This window comes from Pezoporus flaviventris, unplaced genomic scaffold (assembly GCF_033815535.1).
Source record: "Pezoporus flaviventris isolate CSIRO_AGI_PZ_B2104156 unplaced genomic scaffold, CSIRO_AGI_Pfla_v1 ptg000001l, whole genome shotgun sequence".
Lineage (NCBI taxonomy): Eukaryota > Metazoa > Chordata > Aves > Psittaciformes > Psittacidae > Pezoporus > Pezoporus flaviventris.
This window is the reverse complement of record NW_026892549.1, coordinates 19822115-19837843: the sequence shown is the minus strand read 5'-3', so window position 1 is coordinate 19837843 and position 15729 is coordinate 19822115. Positions and strand designations below refer to the sequence as shown.

General features: G+C 36.8%; 1 long non-coding RNA gene across 2 annotated transcripts in view; it reads left to right on the top strand.

Moving 5' to 3' along the window:
• Positions 1 to 13521: 13521 nt before the first annotated feature.
• Positions 13522 to 15729, top strand: part of LOC133264762 (uncharacterized) — a 233722-nt gene continuing 231514 nt past the window's right edge. For both annotated transcript variants that reach the window (XR_009741768.1, XR_009741770.1), the window contains exon 1: positions 13522 to 13742. This is a non-coding gene — a long non-coding RNA (uncharacterized LOC133264762). The remainder of the gene's footprint in view (positions 13743 to 15729) is intronic.

Here is a 15729-nt window from a genome sequence, read left to right as displayed (position 1 = left end):
AAAGGTGAAAAGGAAAGGAAACTGAGCTTCCTTGACATTATCTCACATGGAGGGCGTAATGACCAGAGTAAATCTAGACTAGGGGAACTTGCATAAATTAGCATTGCAAATAAAGATGCCAAGCCAGTTAAATTGTCCCTGGACAATAAACTGTGAAGTTGCTTGAAACATGAAGGAGTATTTGTAGGATAGGCATATTAATAGAACATGTGTGTGTGTGTGAGAAGCAGGCAGTGTCAGCACTATAGTTAAAAAGCCTGTTTGCAGAAAATACCATTAACTGCCAAAAGAGCTTGGGGCACACCGAATTTCAGTTGCTATTTGCATTTTACTTACATCACCCTGCACTTCATGATGGCTCTTCATCTCTGTTATCCTGAATATCTTGTTCTGCTTCCTTTGGTAATACTGCAAGGAGTAACTCCTGCTCTTTTTTCCCTTTCTCCCAGTGAAGGGTGAGAAAAAAAGCCTGTTAGCACATGAGATGAATGGAATAAAATCTTTAGAGAGCTGTTGTGAAAAACAGAGAAAAAAATTCATTGTATGCATACATGGCATAGTAAGGTGTTAGGGGAGAGAGATGCTTTCTTTTCAGAGAAATAAATGTGTATCTTGAAGGAAATGCTTGCACTAATAATGAATTTGATAGGTAAATGACTAGATATGGAATGTGTGTGGGTTTTAGTATTTACCTCTCCATTAAGGCATTTAAACCAAGATGTCAAAAGGAAAAGTGGGAGGGAAAGAAATGGCACAATTAGCAGTTAATTTAAAGTAACTAAAGTGTATTAGGCCCAGTCAAATTAACTATTTTATTTTTGTTCCTTGTTGTTTGTAATCTTGTAAGTATGAGTCATTTAAAAGCCAATCTGGCTTGGTACAGTGTGTGCTGCTTTATAGTGATTTCTCCTTGCCAGCATGAGCATTTCCTTGTTAATGTTTCACATCTGTTCTTTGTAATTTAGTGATTATGTGCAGGCCTCTGTGTCCTCCTTGTTTATTTTAAAAGAACCACGGAAAGCTTCATTTGCGTGAGATTAAATCGATGTCTGTGATTTATTAAAGCTTGGGTGTCCTGGATCGCTGCTTTGCTGGTCTGTGTAAATGAATATTTTCAGCAGAAGATGAAAATGGTTGGATGGTTGGAGAAAGTCGGTAATCTACAGTTAGAATCAGTTCAACGTTTTAAAATTGAGTTGGCAAATGTACTCCACAGATTTATGTTTCATTCTTATCAGTCATTCTTAGGCTCCTTGCAAGTATCTATAATATGTTTTTGTTTTAGCAAGTATTCAGAGAACAAGTTTTAATTCTGTGAGAATCTATATTCATGCCTGCACAGGGTATTCATGTCCAGACAAGAATATTTGCTGTTAAATAGAAATCCTACTTAGAGCTGATATTATTGGCTATTCATGTATTCATATAGAAAGTGGTCACAACATGTAGTTTAGGTGACTGATTGCATGTTATAATATACAGTATGAAAGAGCAAATGACCACAGTGAACTCTGTTCAGATGTGAAAATAAATTATTTGCCTATTTTGTAATGCTTTAAAACCTTCTCTGAGTCTGAAGTGCTCAAATACACAAAAGGGCAAATACAATCAGATGACTTAATAATTATGAATAGTTTTACTGGAGCACGTAATGAGCTTTTAGGAATTACAGAATAAGGTTTATTATTTATACTAGAGTAGAATCAAGAAAAATGAATCTGGTTGTGAAGATGATACTTTGCAATTAAAATATTACACAAGACTAGAGTCTGATTCTGATCTCTGCCAAAGTTATCTATATAACCTTCAGCAAATTAATTAGGCCTCTAGTCTTAGCCTAGAATTTAGATGCTGGTCTTTGAGAGCCAAGTGTCGTGAAGGAGAAGAATATACAGCCCCGGCTAATCTGTTTGCTTTACTGGTACTCAGTATTCATTTTCCTGTGCCTGTGTATTTACATATGTGTACCAACCTGTTACTGCTGACTTGGGTGAAGATGTTCTGGCCCAGGGATTACTGATGTGAGCAGGGAATTATCTTCATTGACAGAAAGAATGAGGGGATATGTCAGTCCAAAAGGAGTTTACACTGCATTTGGGTGAAGACTGGAATGAGGCTGGGGGGTGTTTTAGGAACAGGTATAGAGGTTGGCAGAGATTAAAGAGGAGGGCTTAGGCTTGCAGGAGTTGGACAGCATCAGCCCTGAGTACTGTGTCGAAAAAGCAACTGAGTGGGTGCTGCCATCCCAGCCAACAGTGCAAATCGCAGCTGGAGTCACAGACCAGTCCTCCAGTTAATGGTCTCTCCAGTGATTGAGGCTGAGTGAGTGGAGAGAGGGGAGGAGAATTAAAAGAATGTAAAACCTGTGGGTTCAGAGAAAAACAGTTTAATAATTGAAATAAAGTAAAATATAGCAATAATAGAAATATTACCAGCAATAGCAATACTGATAATAATAGGGAAAAAAATAAACAACAGAGAAATTAAAATGCAGAAAACACAAGTGATACATCATGTAATTGCTCACTGATACCCAGCCCAACCCGAGCAGCGATCAGTCCCTTCTGGGTGAGTCCCTCCAGTTTATATACTGGGCATGATGTGCTATAGTATGGAATACCCCTTTGGGTAGTTTGGGTCAGGTGTCCTGTCTCTGCTTCCTCCCAGCTTCTTGTGCCCCTCTTCACTGGCAGAACACGAGAGACTGAAAAGTTCTTGAACAGGCTAAGCACTACTTGGCAATAACTAAAACATCGGTGTGTTATCAGCATTGCTCTCAGACTAAAGACAAAACACAGCACTGCACCAGCTAATGGGAAGGAAATTAACTCTGTTCCAGCTGAAACCAGGACACCAAGGAAGACTGTAAGGCTGATTGTGATCTTTACTTTTTTTTTTTGACTCTTATATTCACAGTGTTTGTGCACTTACATTTCATGTTGAATGCTGCAGTTACACACTTTTAAGCTCAAGATGGAGGGTTCTTCTCTGCTACTCATGGATGCTACTTGATTTTTGTGCCTTTGCATCGTTCTTAGGGTTCTTCACTTGAAAAGCAGATACCTATATGGCACACTGAGTTTAGGTCAAGCATGTAATAAAACTTCTTCAGAAAATTCTTGCAGCCTGAATGTGCTCAGGCAGCTGGGGAGATAGAGGTACAGTCACAGGGTCTTTCTTATAACTTCTTGAGTTTCCTCTTAGACTCCTGTAAATTCTTGGTATCTTGGAGTGAAGTTCCCCATCCTAATTACAGGCTATGAAGGAAAACCCACTGCCTTTTGTTCGTTTTGAACTGTTGTCTGATGCCCCTTTAGCCCTGATCCCGAGACAGACAGTGAGCACCAGGCTGGACTTTCACTCTTTCCATCTTGCTCTTGATTTTACAGAGGTCTCTCTGTCATCCATTTTCTGAGTCATCTCTTTTCCCTAACTGAATGGTCTCAGCTTTCTTGCCCTCCATTGAACCCTTTATAAATATATTGATGCTTTTTGAGGTGAGGAATCAGAATTATGTACAAGTAGTATGTGCTATAGGGTTTATACAGGAACTTTTTTCTGTTTTTCTATTTTCTCTCTAATTGTTTCAATTTTTATTTGACTTACAAGGAGTCTTGAGTCAATTTTGTTGTAGAACTAATAGTAACAGCTCCATGTTATTATTTCAGCATATTAATATTCAGCACAGTGTCCATCATTTTGTATGCAAAGCCAGGATTATTAATTTTTTCCCTGGGTGTATCACTCTACATTTATTCCTGTTGCATTCCATCTATCGTTTTGATTGTTCACTCACTGAGACATGGAAGGTCCATCTGCAGATCTTTGCAGGTGGTCCTCATCTTTACTGTCCTTAGTATCATCTGGTCACTCTTTTCCCCAACTAATTATGAATATGTGAACAGCACAGCTCCTAGCTTGGCTGTCTGCAAGACTTTCCTGATAAGCTGACTCCCCTGTGAAAACTTTGAGCACTTAATTCTACCTTGTTTCTTATCTTGATAACCAATTATTTACTCATGCTAAGACCCTAACCTTCATCCAATATTATTTCGGTTTCTCTAACTGAAGGCATTGTTAACTTTTGTGGGGAGATGGAGAGTTAGTGAAAACTGTCTTGTTCATAAAAATACAGATCTTACATTACTGATACAAGGTAGATTTTTATTTAGTGATTATGTCTTGCTGTAGAGTATCCACTGTGCTAGGGATATAAATAGTTTCTGGTTTATTGTATTTTAAACTCTAATATGGCTTTGATTTCATCATGTTTTTAGGTTTTATCATTACAATAAAAAAGGGCCTTGTAAAATAATTTTTATCTGTAATATACATTTCAATTTGTAGAGGAGCTGTTGACATCTTCCACTGTTAGGTACAGTCATCAAATATGAAAGAGATTTAATTTTGTGTCTTATTGAAGTTGTCACATTAGATATATGGTGCACATACTTCTTCTATTCATGATATTTAATTTTTTTATACCTAAACTGACATTTAGATACAAAGAATAAATTTACTTGGTTATTTCTCAATATCCTACGAGAGCTACATCAAGAATCACATTTGAAGTACTGACATTTCCAGCAACAGTAGCTGTATTGTATGCCCACTGGATATGTTGACAAAATCAAGTTTAGTTAGGAAAAATACGTATAAAAATTATTTGCAATAAAAGCAGGGAGAGGGAGGTCATTAGCAAAGTACTGTCAATCCCACCTACTCAGGAGCTGTATGGAATCTGTCATTTCTCTGCTGAATTAACTATGTTATAGTTAATACTGGAGAAATGCCAGAAAAATATCTGAAATCTCTTTCTGAATCTGAAATGTGGAGGCACCAGGCAGAGGATTCCCTGAAGACAATGAGCAGTGTAAAGTTGTCTGTGCAGCAGACAAATCATCATTCATAGCACTGGTATAATTTTAGATTCAACCTGGTGAATAGACTCAATATAGACTATGTTAATTGCTGGTACAATCAGAACTATTTAAAAACTCTTTGTTTCCGCCCATGATTAAGGGTGGTTTCAATAACCTTTGATTATGGCTTTCAGAAATGTTATATCAGTAAAATTCAAGGTAAATATTATGTCAGGGGTAAACTATTTCTCTGCACCCAGCTGACTTTACAAAGTGTTCATAATCTGATTAAACACAAGTATTGTCAAAAATGCATGTAATAAACTGGGTGCTTGAACTAATAGGTTTGGTTCTCTAAACAGCTCCCACATTTGTTGTTACACTGAATATAGTCTGGAAGTCAAAGAATTGTTTAATTAAAGGGAACAACCTTGTGAAGAGGCATAACATCCTTTGTTTTCCCTGCATGGCAAGTGTGGTGCCTCTGCTCTGTTTAGCAGCCATCACTGACTCAGCTGAGAAATGGGAGATTATGTAGTACCTGCTTTTTCTTGGAAAAAGCACAGAAGGTATTTATTAATCTTTAATATTTTGTTTACTTGCTCATACTGACAGCTAAACTTATAACCTTCAAAGTTAGCACAAAATGTGGGGTGGTGCTGGGGCTACCTGCAGGAAATTCCAATATTTATTTTGATTCATTGCAACTTGGATGAAAAGTTTCATCTATCAAAAGGCATTATAGACAACTTTATATGAGCTTGCAAGAAATTAAATTTTGGATATGGGTTTTTTGTTATTTTTTAATCCTGGCTTCAGGTTAAACTCTTTTTTCTGAATTAAATTAGAAGTAGAAAATGTATTAACAGTGTTAAAGTTCAAATTCCAAGAAAACACAATAAAAATTGTGGGGTCTAACTTCTAAATTTCCATAGAAACTTTAACTGACATAACTATGGTCTTTTGTGTTACATGTGGAACACAAAATCTGTCATGCAATACATTTAAACAAGGAAACCAGGAAAAAGAATTAATATATTTGTGGTACATTTCATGCTGTTCTTGAAAACTTTTTACTTGTCTCAGTGTTTTTCAGATGGTCAGGTAGCATAACAAACAAGAAGATATATATATATGGTTACATAAACAAGCACTGTTATAAACAAGCTTATATATTTATGTATATAAGCCATACCCATATCTCTGTGTGTTCTCTTTGGAAACACTGTAATTTATTCCTATTTGTGAAGCAGAAAATCCATGAGATGTCTAATGTATGCCTCTCAGAAAGCAGTTCTGTTGAGTAAAAACAAGAGAAGCTGGCTTCTCTTATGCTACTTGAGTGTATGTGGCTTCACAGCTCTTGATTTGAGTTTGTCTGTAAATAGGTATTTGACTCAGCTTACTTCATCAATTTCTCAAAGCTTATCCTATAAGGCATTTCGGTATTCTTCAGAGAAATGTCTGAAATTTTAAAATGTAAACCAGATGATGTACAATAGGCTTGGGTTAAAATATGAGTAGATATTCAGGTGTAGGACGTTTTGAAACACCTGAAAATCTTCTTCTCCTGTTTTAAATAACTTGATAGGTTGACTGGAGTTGGTTGTCATTAAAGGGTACCCTACTTGCCTGGAGGAAAACCACATGGACATTAAACATTTAAAGACCATGAAGACCTTGATAAGGCTATGGAATAAATGATGGTGGCATTATCTGCTTTATCTAAAGGACATGTCTGTGACAGATCACTTTAAGCAGGCATGGGGCATGTAACTTTTTTCTAATGTCTCCTGTCACACACAGAGAAGATCAGAACTGCAGATCCTGATAAAAGTGGGCTGTAGAAAGCTTTCTTCTTCTCTTTAATACTTTTAAATACATCAGCTGATCGGATTATTTTGGTCTGATATAATACCTGCTTCAAGACAACGTAAAAACACAATATGTTTTTAGTACTGCTACACATTATATATTTGATTACAGCATATTTTTATATATGTCTTGGTGGCACTAAAGAGACTGATGGTAAGAGGTAAGAGAATTAACTATAATATAATTAAGAATAATATAATACCTATTATGTGTATCCCATATTTGAAGCCAAATGGTCAGGCTGATATTAAGAGAGCTTTGTCAATTTCTTGCTAATATCCACTGTGGTATTTTCTTTTCTTGTTTGCTTTTTTAGTACTGGTGTGTTTTCTGTGGATGTCTTTTGGTTGTGCAAAGAAGAAAATATTAATTATCAGATAAGATAAGTAAGCAGATACTTTCAAAAGCTTACAGTATAGGCCTGATTTTCAAATCTCTGCTAGGGCCAGGATTTGAACCGTTGCCTCACTTAGAGGTTTCATAATATATGATGTGTTTAGAGGAATTTTAGAATTTTTATGACAGAAGTGTTGCCAGTAGGATTTATTTTCAGAAGCATGGAAGTTAGGAAGATTATTCCCACATGTAACAGGCCTGTGAACAGTATTCTGCTTCAAGGAGCAGACCATAGCTATAGCTACGGAACTTGGTTCTGGTCTTAGAGTTAAAATGGATGAAATAGCTTATGTTTTATTTCAGAATATATATTAGTCCTAGCTAACTATTTCAGCTATATTACTGAAAATACAGCTATTATTGGTGAGTTGTAAAAAAAAAAAAAAAAAGGGGGGGGGGGGGGGAGATAAAATCTATTGCTGTAGTTGCACAAAATGGTACTTTATATATAAGTAGACATATTCCTTTTTGTATTCTTTGGAGAGTTAAATGTCTTTGGTGCAGGATTGATGAAGAAGAGCATATCATGGTAGGGTAAAATCGGAATCTGCAGTTGGTATAAATGGATAATGTTAATTAAGAAATCAAGTATGCAGATTTGGCTCACCTCTAAAGAAAAATAGATCATTTGGCATTTTCATTTAATGAAGAATTTTGCATTAGGATGAAAAAAGACTTGGCATGAAGCAGATATATTAGTAATGTGATGCAAGCAGCATTCTGGGAAAGAAGTTTTCTTGCCAGAACATACACTTGGCGAGGAGAGCAAATAGGAGATACAAGAATTGAGTCAGAAAACACTGCTCACTAAAAATGTCTTTTTCCCCTGTAGCTGCTACTCTTTGTTCCATTATCAAACCTCCATTGCCAATACTAGTGTGATGTTAGAGGGAGCAGTGTTGCACTTTCAAGCCTCAGATGAGGTTTGTTCAGGAGCTCAGGCTTCAGATCATGTTCAAGCACAAACTGAAGACCACTTCAGAGCTCCCTGTGTAAATCTGTTCGGTCTCCACCTGTCATATATTTACCTAATCATGCTAACCTTAAGGAATACTTCCTAGGACTGAGTTGAATCTCAGCTGGAAATAGGGTATGCTTCTTAGCATCAGGAGTGGCCCCAATTCTCTTCCTTTTTGCTTAGTGAAGCTAGCTGCCTGCAAACATAGAGTGGAGGTGTGAGAGCTTCCTGAGCTCTAAAGAGTGAGCAGAGTTCACTTCCCACAGGTCATGAAATTGCATGGAAGCAAGGTTCTGCCTGGGAAGATGCAGTGACTGGGCAGAGAGCTGTGCACATACTTTGTTTACATTTCTTCCTTGTTTATTTTGATCTTCCCTGTTTGAAAAGTTAATTAGCCTAGTTCTCATCAAGTTTGACTTTTTTGAACATGTTCAAGTATCTTTCAGGTAATCTTGGGAGGCTGATTATAAGGAAATCATGTGGATGGGTCCATCTTAGCGTTAGAGGCTTTGTTTATTTTTCATGTTAACATTATATTTCTAAGCAGAACAATAATTGCTTGTTCTGTTCTTAGTAAGTCATAAAGTTTTGTTTTCCTGATTTGAAAACAACCCTGGATTTCTCCTCAAATGAGTTTTATGCATTCACATTATGAAACTTTCATTCCTTTTAACAGTTGATAATGCCTGGGAAAATAAGTCAATTAAAGGTTGCTGAAGTACTGAGGTGTGCGGTTCTGTTATAACTGAATCCAGGAGTGTCACCAGGCTTAATGAGATAATTTGTCTCTACCAGTATAGGGTTGTTTTTCATGCTCTGTATTCATTAGCCTTTTACTTAAAAACTGCTCAAGTTACAGTACATCTTCCCGAAGGAAACATCCTCATTAAAATAGCTAACTATGTATAAGAAAAAGTAACTTCTGGTGTCTGAACTACGTTTTATTTTGTATACTTTTAGCCAGTTGTTAGGAAACATGCTTTTTGAACCTGGACAATTGCCATTCTTAAATTTCAGAATTTTAATTTGGTTTCAGGCTGGTTTTAATTTATGTAGTAGTTTTGTAATGTAAGCACTAGTTAAAATTATTCTAATTAATATGTGGAATATTAATTTATATGCATGCAATGAAACATTCAATACTATATTTAATAGGGTCCAACTATAGCTGGGCTTATGTATTTGCCATACATTAGCATCACTTAATTTATATTTTGGGAACCCCAGTCTGCAAAGTTTATAGTTTTTAAGTTAAGCACAGGCATGATTTCTATGATTTCTTCCAACTTCCCCCCCCCCCCCCCCCCCCCCCCAGTGCCATCAAGTGATTTTGTTAATTTTTTTTATTCTCCCTTTTAGGAAGGATAACCCTACCTTTGATTTTTCTGATACTTTGCATGATTTCAGCAATCCTTAATAATTAACTGAAGCCTTTGTATCTTGTATTTGATAGAAATATGAAAGGATCTGCCAGATTGTAATTTATTTCTTAAGACAGCACCTTCTGGATTTAGCTCATTACATGAGACTCTGCTTAGATCTCTGGAAAGTTGAGCAGTGGATCTAAAACTTATTGTAAGATTGAGAAATTCTCATTGTTTCCCCCAAAGAGATGAGTGTCTCAAATCCCAGGACATTGGTGAAGTCCATAGTGCTGGTGGTTATAGATTCAGTTTTAGATTTGTTGCGCTAGGATTTCGAGATATCCAGATATGTTTTAGTTTTCTGTCTTTTATAGATTATTGCTGTATAGGAGAACCAGGTACTTTGTTAAAGAAACGAGCTAACGAATTACTGTTGGTAACAAATATTAAAATGAGATAGTAAATACTTGCCAGATGTGCAGTCAAGTAGCTGTTGCATTTATGTCAGCTGAAAACAGGCTCCCAGCCCTTTTGTAATTGCGATTGCACTACCATTATGTCACCCTTTCACTGTCAAAGACTGAGTTTCTAGCATCATTCTCCTCTTTACTGATGTGATCCATTAAGCAATTGCTCTTCTGAAAACTTCTGAACCTTTGCACTTTGTAGCCTGCTTTACTCTTTTCTCTCTTGCTTAAACTTACTGCTCTAGGGTGAGTACTTAAGGAGTTTCTTGACCACTGTCCTGATGAACCAAAACCTCTGAGCCTAAAGACAGGGAAGCCTGGTGGGTGAAAACAGAGAAGAAAAATTTTTTGAACAAATACCTTTAATGTTGTAGCCTCCTTTTCCTCCCTCACACACATGTGCATGCACATACGTGTCAGGGAAACAGAAGTATGTGGATTTCAATAGAGAAAATGCCTAGAAGCCAGTGTACTTGGAAAAAGTAATTGAATTTCTCAATCTTATGTATGTTTGTTAAATTAAAAGAGACTTTCAGATACTTTGGGTCAGGAAACATACTGGGAAGGTCTCTGTTTCTCCTAATTCTTTCCATTATGTTTGTTTTTTCTTTTTACAGGCAAATTTAAAAGGCAATTTTGCTGTCCTGCAATTTGAGGATCATAATTGATTTAAATCTTGTTTTTCATTTCTTTTAATGGATTTTCCTTTCAAATGCTGACTTTCTTCCCCAGTCCTTGACATATTTCTAAGAATTTTTACCTTAAATGTTTTTATTAATGTTAGCATGCTTAAGAAGGTTGCCAGAGATGTGAAGGAACAGTGGGCTAAACGTCACTTGTCCGGAGAAAAGCTTCTGTGCAGTTCATGATGGTTTTTCTTTTTCATAGCACTGTTAACCAGAGGAGGATGTTGGTGAATATTTTTGATGGAAAGTGAGTCTTGGAGAGTCAGCCTTTTTCAGGAGGAATCTTTCTCTTTGAACTGTGAAACATTTGACACAGAGTTGATACATGCCTGTATAGGTATGTGCACATTTTGTACAAAGGCTATAATCAAAGTTTTTTAAGTTAGGCATTCAAGCACTCAGAAGTTTTGGATGTACCACTTCTTTTTTCTTTGCTCTTTGGTATTGAGCCTAGGGCAGGAGCCTTCCAGAGTAAAGGAATATGATTCCAGATGGTTTCATGATAAATGTATACATCAGAGCTAAACTAAGATTGCACTAGTAACTGTAAATCTGATGTTTTCAGCACTGTGAGACTTCATTTTTTAAATCTTTTACTGTATCTTTTTGTGGATAATTTTGTTTAGATAAGTTTTATTACATACTGCTGAATATATTTAGGAGCAGGATCAGTTTTCTCATGAGCTGTTGTTGAACTTCATGATTATTAGAATTTTTAAACATATGAACAGTAGTTGAGGAATATTGTATGCTATTCAAGTGGCTCCCATTTTCTTTGCATCAAACAAGTAGGGATTATTTTTCTTCAACACCAGCTCTTTAAATAAGCATCTTAGTTCTTTGTCATAGAGATGAGTTTAAAAACCTAATTCCTAATAGCTGCTGAAGGTTTATAGCAGTTCTAGCGTATTTGTGGATCTAAAGTAATTTGGAAGCTGAATACTTGGTTCAGGCATGATTTCCTGCATATCTATGGATTTAAAGTAATTTGGAACCTGAATAGTTATTTCAGGGATGATTTCCTTCCATGGTTAAAGGAGCTCTACTGTTCTGCTGTTCTTCCCTACCAGCAAAACTCATTATAGATTGTGTTCCTAAGGTTTTTTAGCCATAGCACTGCAGTTTTCTCTCCATTTAGACCACGGCTGTTTCTTATTTATCTATGAAAAGTGTTGCAATTTTTTTTTTTTCTTAAAAGTGATTGAAAAAATAAACTCATTGGCCCAGTTCATCCTCTGCTTCTGCATTTGCTTGTACAGCAGCTCTCTGCTGTTCAGCTGGAGGCATCTGTGCCCACTGCAGCTACCCAGACTGGCAAAACCCATTATTTTAGGGTTGTCACAGAATGGTTTGGGTTAGAAAAGACCTTAAAGATCATCTAGTTCGAACTACCCTGTCATGGGCAGGGACACCTTCAACTAGACCAGGTTGTTCAAAGCCCCATCCAGCCTGTCCTTGAACACTTCCAGGGATGGGGCAGCCACAGATTCTCTGGGCAACCCGTTCCAGTGTCTCACCATCCTCATAGCAAAGAAATTTTTCCTAGTGCCTAATCTAAATCTCCCCTCTGTCAGCTTAAAGCCATTCCCCCTTGTCCTGGGGGCTGCTGCTTTCTGTCTGAGCTGTGCCCAATGTGGTAGTGCCCTGATATGGAAAGAAATAGCCCTCAGGTCATAGTGTTATATAAAAGAAATTGCAAGTTGTGGTAACTGTTGGTTCAGCATGCTCCATATGGTCTGCAGGCGAAGAAGACAATGTGTAAATGTCATTGGCCTCACTTGACAGACTGAGTCTATGTTAATTCATCCTCAACTTTTCTGTAATCACTTCTGGTGGTTTTGAAGTGTGCCTAAAGTTTACCTGTTTGTCTGGTAAGACTTCAGATGTGCACTGCTGTGCCATCTGCCTGTGGTATGTGCGTGAAGAACTGTGGCTCCGTAGAAATTGTCAGCTGTGCATTAATTGGATGTTAAAAATGTGTTAAGGTACATTTCGCTTAGTTTTTCCTGGATTAACTCATTACTATTTCAAGATCCATTTTTTTAAATATTTTTAAGACATTTTAACTAATTTTCATATTTTTATTACCAGCTTCATTAAAAAGAGTAATATTGAAACAGAACAAGTCTCGCATTTTCTGTTTTCTTTAGTATTTTTTGAAATGCCTCCCCAGAATTATCTTTATTTACAGTGCATTCTGTTCTGATGAGAATGTACAAGAAACGTTCCTTTCACGTTTTCTATATCCTGATGTTGGACATCTGTTTAAGTATCAGTTGGGATTTACTGATAAACCACGTCTGTTTAAGTATCAGTTGGGATTTACTGATAAACCACGTGGTTTTAAGTTTTTAGTTAATGAAAACTAGTAAGAGTTTAGTTTTGGTTTGGTTTTGCCTTTTTTTTTTTTTTCCCCCACGCCTGAAGAACAGTGCACTAAGCAGAACTCTTTTTCTAGAAGATTTGCAAGGATTTTCATAATGGCTTGCTGCTAGTTTAAAATGTCTAAAAAAGACATGGTTGGGGGAGAATAGGGGTGAATTCCTTCATTTGACCTTTAATGAGCGTTTTACAAGGTACTTGCCTTGGAATGGCTCAGGCTAACAAGTTCTGCACTGGGCATCTCTTCTGTAACCAACTTAATTGCGTATCTGGTACGTGATCTTGATTTCTCTTTGAATATTATTCTCTTTTCTGATGGCTTTCATGCTTTTGAAACACTTTTTCAGTAGTGACCTGAATTTATGGATTGTCGTATTTCTTCAAGCTACTCTTCTGATCATTTCAGCTTTCGATGTTTTATTGTCACCCTGGCAGCGCGATCAGGATCTATGAAGCTGACCATCCTGTTCTGTGTCCATGTACCCTGGCTTATTTTGACTTTCTCTTTCACAGAGCTGACGCATGTCTTCTTACTGACTTCAGAACTAAAAGTAACACAGTGAATACTGTGGAGAGGGAGTAAAAGCTGTAATGGATATGCATTGGGTTCTTCTGCACATATGTAGAAGAAGGTCCAGCTAGCAAGCCAGAACCAAAGAAGCTGTGGAATAAGATTGCTCAGAGAAGCAGAAGGGATATAGTATATTCATCTGGAGTTTTTACTGGAGGCCATGTCCACCCAGGATTGAAAGGTGAGATTTCCTGTGGGTTTTTTATGTCGTTTTTGATTTATCTGTTTGATTCAAGGAAGACAGTTGTCTTTAGTGTACATTCTATGAAAGTTATATGAAGAAGCACGTGTGTTAATTTTCTTCAGTTTAGTCACTTAGAATGTGGTTTTGGGGCAGTTATAGTGATTGAATGTCTTTGGAACATAAGTTTCCAAGGAGATGACTCTTGCCTGACAGCTTAGTGAAGAGAACTGGGGAGGTGCAGAGACTGAATAAGATGCTTGATAATTGGAGGCAGCCTGAAGTGACAGAAAGGATCATGACAAGATCCTCAGCAGGAGGCTGAAGTCAGACAAATACAGAATAGAAACAGATAGGAAGAAGGAAGTATTTGAAAAACAGCTTGAAGATGAGATAATTACTTGATGCTTTTAAATCAAGATTATACAGATTTCAGCAAATACCACCATTGTTCTAGCTAGGACATTCTTTACTATGGTTTGCAGGTGATGTCCAAACTGATTAAAGTAGTATTCCCTTCTAGCCTTTTCTTCTCTGTTTGGATCTGATAGGAAAGTATTGTTTATCCGGTTTAAATTGTGGTGTGTAAGATTATAGCTGGCAATTATAGGTGAGGAGAAAAGCCACAGCAAGGATAGAAATGAGGAAAACATGAGGAAAACAGTGTGAATTGTCTTAAATGCTTTAGACACAGTGTTCCTCTTGCTATGTTTTAAATGGGAATTATCTGATGGTGGAAGGCACAGCACGTTGGAGGGGAGAGGTAGAGACAAAGTGCTAGGAATGGCACCATTCTGAAATGTTGACCTGATTCTGAATTTCACTGGTGAAATAGCTATTTTCTGGAACCACTGACAAAAGGTAGGGGTTTCATGTTAACTAATTTTCTGAGTGTGATGTTTAAGTGTTTGCTCTTCGGGTGGTTGCCAGAAAGGCTCCTAATGCTGCTCTGTTGGGGAATATGGGTTATTAAATGTTATAAAAGATTTACAGTTGGTGTTCTGGATAGTATCAGGAGTACAACCTGAGCTTTATTTGTAGTATCATCTAAAATTTAATGCAATTAATTCCAGTGCATAAAGTGACTATATTTGCAACTATTTCCCTTGTCAGTCAACCTGATTAATTAGCCTTCATGCTATTGATTCTCTGTCGGATATCTAAATATACACAAATGACAACACAAAGATGTTTTGGTGATAATAGGTTTTGTGATTTTTTTGTTGGTTTTCTGTTGGGTTTTGTTTTTCTGGCTCCAACTTCCCCCTTCTATTTAATAGGTGATCTTTTAGCACGCGTCTCTTGGTTGATATTCCTTCTATCAAGGTTTGTTCCATGAACCTGTAAGGTCTAGCTTATAGGCAAGAAAAATACCGCATATGTTTTTGTGACTGTACTTGAGCTTTCTTTTACAAGGGGTAGTCAACAATCTGTCAGTAGTAAACTCTGATTTGTGGCAGGAGTAGAGCAGCAACACCTTCTTGGCATCATGAACTAATGAAAGCTTGTATAGAAAATTTAACAAGTTGATCCTGTTGTCCTATAGGTTAATATTCTGGGTATTATCTAGGCAGTAAATTATTTTTGTGGAGGAAACAGGGTTAGAATTGACCTAGTTAGAAAGTTTAAACTACTTTTTATGCAACTGTTTTAGCAGCATGTCTCAAAATAGCATTAATTTGCAAAGTCAAGTGATGACACAGAAGAGACACAGAAAAGGCCATTTGCATGAGCTTTTGTTCTATGTATTTGCTTCTTAAAGGTAGAAAAAAAATTCTCAATTGTTCCACTGGATTGGATTGTACGCTACTGTCAGGTATAAAATAAAATCTAATTTTTATGGGAAGTATTTTTCTCACCAGTTGCTCTGTTCATTAGTGAATGGATAGTACTCTCCTGTCTTTATTTGTAGGTAATAAATAGCACATCTGTTCAGATAATCAAAACCAGGGTGTCAGGGAAATGCTTGAGTCTTCACACGTGCTCA